Raw genomic sequence first — 6,029 nt, 5'->3', positions numbered from 1 at the left:
ACATATATATATATATATATATATATATATATATATATATATACATATCCTTCTTTTATTGAAAAATGTAAATAAGGCTATTGCCATTGATACAAATTTGATAAATGTAAACAACAGTCGTTTGACAGGTAATTGGTCTTCTGAACATATGTTAGTTTAGTAATTTAAAACGCATACGTGACAGATACAGCCGAATACAGTATAACTGAATCTTAAAAAGTAAGGGCTCTGTGGTGTAATGGTAGCACATTCACCCAGCAAGTGAGAGATCCGGGTTCGAGTCCCGGCGGAGCAAGTACTTTTTGCGATTCAACGTTTATTGAAATTATATATATGTCAAATCATATATTACATATACTATATACTAGTATATCCTATGGTTAAATAACGACATTATACTGACGTTACAATTAATACTTAATTATTAACTGACGTTACATTATACTGAAGTTACAATTTCCTGTTCAAATTAAGTGAAAAGTAATTTGGGAAAGTCAAAAGATCACGTATAACTTTGATAGGGGTGGTTCATTAATTAACACCGTATCTGTTTAAATTGGGCTTTGTTGTATTAGTGTTGTAATAAAGACGCCTTAGCGTGTTGAGTATTAATAATTATACTTTACTCATCCTACTTGAATAACTAGACCCAATAAAGACATGACAGTAATTACTAAGATAATACTAATATAAAGTAAGTATCGAACTGAATACAGAGTGTTGTAAGACATTATTAAAAACATAATTTATATTGGATAAATTTTTACTAAACTAAAGTTTCTTCACCAAAAATATATTTAAATTTTAAATGGAACTATTTATACATTGTGTTATATTATATGGATGATACAAGAAAAGTTTTGTGACCAACGACACGGATTTATAGTGAAAGGGGTTTCATTAGCATTTATAAAGTTGACTGCTACAAATGGAGTCAGGATTTCCAAGGAGATTAAAACTGTCAGACCAGATTTCACAGATAACTTATCAAAGAAAAAACTAAGTTGTTATTTTCAACAACAGAAATGATGGTATGTCATGCAACAAAAACTCAGCTAAATTGTTCTTTTACAATAATGTAATATTTTACTAAGGGAAAGATATTTTTAAACTTATTTAGTATTTCTTTATATAAATGTGCATGAGATGGTTTTGTTAAACATGTTTATATATAATCTTACATAAGTTAAACTCATATTAACTGCAAATGTTCAATTTTATCGTGCCATCTGTCACACTAGTTTTAACAAAATAACCACTTCGCAAAATAATAGTTGTATTAATTTCTACAATTCTTACAACATATCTTAATTCAAAGATAATGAATTCAAACGTGTCATTTAAACTGTTGAATGTAGAGGGTACTTGCTTCTCCTTCACTAGGGTACTAGGTAGCATTGAACATAAATTGATATTACATTTAAATTTGTAGCTTTGGTCCTATTTTTTTAATTGATATGTAAGCACAAGTGGATATAGTACAAGCTTACTTTAGAGATTTTGGGATTGTTAACAGCAATAAACAGAAGGATAAAAATATTTTCTCACAAACGAGGTGAGGAGTGAATAAGTGGCAGCAATGTGAGATGTATGTCACTTTAACGTTCCATTAATACTGTCCAAAGTCACTAACATTTTTAAATGCTTTATTGTGTAAAACGCAGTATTTAGCTCTTTCAAGGTTATCGATTAGTGTGACAAAACATTTCAGCATATTTAGAACGTCACTTTTTATAGTAAGTTTTTGAGTGATTTTGAGTAGTGACCTGTTCTTCTTTAGTAATCACACAATTACCTAATTTTAATTGAAATTTATTTCTAATCATTGTTCTTAGTCCATCTCAAATTGAAATTGTAGAAGTTTGGTTCCAGAACGGGATTTTAGCACGTTACTCCATATCCTGCCGTTTTATTCTGGCCCATTAATATCCCTGCATCAGTTCTAGGAAGGCATTACTTCTTGTACAACCAGTCCATTACGGCAGTTTGGCGTTAAGAATGAGTAGAAACATTAAAAATAGCTTACACATTAAATGCTAACCGTACATATTTAGTGAACTTCTGAAACGACATTGCAGAGTTACTTGGAAAACCAGTATTAACCAGCTTTAAACGTTTTCTGTTAACAGATCAGTTCTCTATAGTAATGGTTCTGAAAACATTTTCGAAACAACCAAAAAGACCTTCGATACTCATATAGGGAGATATTTTGAATATGGCTGTTGCTGAGCCCATTTAAATACGTCGTCAAGACAAGTTAAGATTTAACACAGGAACCACGTGTAGTTTTTTCTTGAGTAAAACAGGCTAGAATACTGAAGTCCACTTCAGGTTGAGGTTTATCTTCATGAAAGGAAGAGTCAACACACAAGCTTCCACTACAAGTTTAGGGCCTGAACTAAAAATCAGGTCTAGTAACACGCCTTTAACATTCAATGTTCCATTTACCGAATAAGTATAGTTTAGGTGATTAACATATGCGAATTGAGAGTTGATTCAGGGTGTATCGTGTCCATCTATTTGACTTAAGACAAATACAGATCACCCGCTATTATTACCGAGGTGTTGGGGTCAGTATGAGAGCAGACTTCCTTAGTTGCATTACAAGCTCATGAGTACGTATCTAAACAAGAGTTGGGTAGGATATATGCTCCACGTTCTTTGTCCAGGAAGTAACAACAGAGGATTTGACATCATAAGAGGGAAGATAGGAATGAAAAGCAAATAAAACATTCTCCCAACATCTTCGTACTATTAAGATTTGATCTGTCTCTCTTGAATAGTTAGACATACTTAATTAGGAAATTTATTTTTTAAGACTCACATTTAGTGACACCATTAATGGAGATACAAATTTGATTGACACAGATTTATTCTTAAACTGTTAAAATTCTAGTATAAAACACATCGATGCATTTGATGCCTTGATGGAGTTCTGGACAATTAATCACTGATGTTAGGAGACGGCATAGAAAAAAAAACATCCTGGATAAAGCGATTTGTCAACAGAGATGGTAATTTTATGTGTTAAGACACATTTGCAAGCGAAACTTCCAGATATCTTTATCCCAGGAAGGTTCCAGCTAGATGAAGGTAGCGACGATGAACTCTTTCAAGTTCATTCTTTTACATCAAGATTTCCTGATGATGTGATGACAGCACAATACTCCAGAAAGGGATAACCAGTGATTAAAAGAGGATCCATAGAGCATGCAGAGCGTATTGAAGCGCTTTGTTATCAGACTACCTGAACCTTCAGGTAGTCGAGTAAAAACTGCACCATTAATCTGATAGTCTAATTTTAATCCAGAATATTACACATTTGTTAACACTATTAAACAAACCTACATCACACTGCATTATACGAGTACATATAACTACTAATAGGTTAATACGTAATAATAGATTATCTTTTAATGTGTTTGATATATGGTAAAAGATACTGCCACGAACATAGGCAATATGTAAGCAGTTATATCATAGCAATACTTACTATTATTATTATGTGTATAAATAAAGCGAATTTCAAGAAAATATTTTAGGGGAGAAATAAAATGACTATTTACTATGCGCAGAATGTATCTTTAATTTATACTGATCCACACAAACATCTGTTCTCTTCGTAACAAGTTTTAATATTATGTTTAATATTTATTTTTTATGTTTCCTCTATACGTACTCGAAAAAATTAATAGAGTCCAGCAAGTTTAAACATTTTTTCATAACAATTTTATAAATTTTTTAGAAATAAATGTAGCATTCTTTATAAAATTAAAGAGTTTATAATTGTATAGGGCAACTTATATTTTACGCGAATTTACAAATGATTATAAGTAAAAACAAAAAAAAATGTTTTGCCTCTTTATCTTAATTTATTGAAATAACATATTTGAGAAGGTCTTACTAATTTTATTAGTTTACTGCATTAAAACAACAGGTAAGTATACTTTAAAGTTAGTCTTATACATATTCGTGTGGGGTATAAAGAGAAAACTGTTATTGAGGTATTGGAACGTCATAGCTCAACACCTGGTGTTATATCCGCATTCCAAATTCTACATTCAAATATGGATTACATAATTTATACGAGTACATCTACCTTTCTGTGTATCATTTTTACTCTGATGTTCTAAAAACCACTAACAGCCGAATGTTGGTTGCATATTATTTATGTTGTCCTTTCATTTTCTCTTTTCACCTGTTTTCTTACAGTTTTCTTGTAATTACGCTGCATAACACTCCTTCTCACAATAGCATGCGTGTATCAAGCTTTATTATTGAATAGTTTTATGTTCTGTATCGAGATATCTTGCAATATTTTTCTACCATCTATAAATAGTTTTGACATAGAGAAGAGGTCAATATAGAATTCTACTTTGATATCCTTATGTAATGCACCTAGACCTACGCTTAGAACCATAAATTAATGAGCATTTAATGAAATAACCCATTAAAACTGTATACAACATACATTCTTTTAAAACTTAAAACTTTTATCAATAAAATATATATAACTGGGTTTGTCTAAAGAAATATTAATTATATTTTCGCTTCGCTTATTGTTCACTAAAAGCTTTTCTTTAAGAGGTAATTCAAAAGGTCCAAAGCTCATAACATAGATTAGTAATTAGTACTAGCGAGTGAACAGCTACGATTAATGTTTAATATGATTTCTTATGAAGAATGTTTTTTACCTGCCTTTTCCTTAAACAGCAGGACAGAACGCCTTTTTATTCCTTTTTTAAGTGGGTTTAAATTAACATTTTTAATAACCTAGAGATGATTTAAAATGTTATTCATAAAATGTGTTATGTGTGTGTATAATGTTATTCCTGAACTTTTGTCTCAGCTAATATACAAGACGCATGGCTGTCTCGCGTCTTAGGCATTCACTAAGGGCCCACTAAAATTAACTCACAATTCTACATTTTAATGGTGTTTAGCTGCTTTAAAAAAATAAGGTTAAAATATTATAAAATGTATGAGGAGGGTATAGGATGTGAGTGTATGTTGCGAACAAGTGGAAACCATGAAAATACTCACCAAAGCATTAAATATTAGCAATCAACAAATTATAAACAGCCTATTTCCTACATGTGCTACACATCTTTTTTTTAAAGTAAGGTCTTATTTAAAGTGCAGGCTATAAAATTTAGATAAACAAAAACACATGATAATTGGATTGACCAATGTATTATACTGTTTTTTATTTTAACGTATTTAAATTTATATATATATATATATATATATATATATATATATATATATATATATATATATATATAAGTAGATATGAATATGCCGATTCTAGACCACTTTTGGGACAGACAGAAAATCAAGGGAAAATACTGTTTAAAGGACAATAAACGAATCTGTAAAATCAAACAGTAAGGGGTTCCTAGACCACTTTTGGGACAGTCAGAAAATCAATGTAAAATACTGTCCATTGAACAATAAACAAATCTAAGAAATCTAACAGGAAAGCACGAATGTTAAATAACCGAATCTTTAGCTGTTTTACTGTTCAATGTATGCTTCTACATTTATAAGCTGTTTTAATGAAAAAATCCAGAAATCTTAATAAAAAATCTTTATTCTACAAAGTTAATTGTTATAATTTCTTTATCTTTTATAGTCTTCTTTCCAGTAACAATCAAGTGTAATTTTTCATTTTTGTTTAATTCTTTAATCTTTTTCTCATCCAAAACAGTCAAAAATCTGTTCGGTAAGTGTACTTTACAATCTTCCAACTCGGCAATTATTGTAAACCCGAATTTATCTTTCATTTTCTCCAAATTCAAGATTCTATATCTCTTTTTTTCTTCCAATTCCACTACTTTCTTATATTCTTTGAATCTTAGTTCACCAACCTTATTCAACTCTTGTAACAGCGCCGCCATTTATATAGAAAAATCTTTTAACTAAATTTAGTTAAAAGATTTTTCTATAATAAATAGAACAATCTGAAAACATTTGACCAGAAATTGTGCTGATTTGTGTCAAGTTGTCACAAAAATCACCACTTCTCA

General features: G+C 30.2%; 1 non-coding gene across 1 annotated transcript; it reads left to right on the top strand.

The window, feature by feature from the left end:
• Positions 1 to 224: 224 nt before the first annotated feature.
• On the top strand, positions 225 to 295 carry Trnaa-agc. Its single transcript has one exon. It is a non-coding gene; the product is annotated as a tRNA-Ala (tRNA).
• The last annotated feature ends 5,734 nt before the right edge of the window (positions 296 to 6,029 follow it).

The sequence above is a fragment of the Homalodisca vitripennis genome, unplaced genomic scaffold, assembly GCF_021130785.1.
Source record: "Homalodisca vitripennis isolate AUS2020 unplaced genomic scaffold, UT_GWSS_2.1 ScUCBcl_5413;HRSCAF=12112, whole genome shotgun sequence".
Taxonomy (NCBI): Eukaryota; Metazoa; Arthropoda; class Insecta; order Hemiptera; family Cicadellidae; genus Homalodisca; species Homalodisca vitripennis.
The sequence above is the reverse complement of the archived record's forward strand: the minus strand, read 5'-3'. Positions and strand labels throughout refer to the sequence as shown.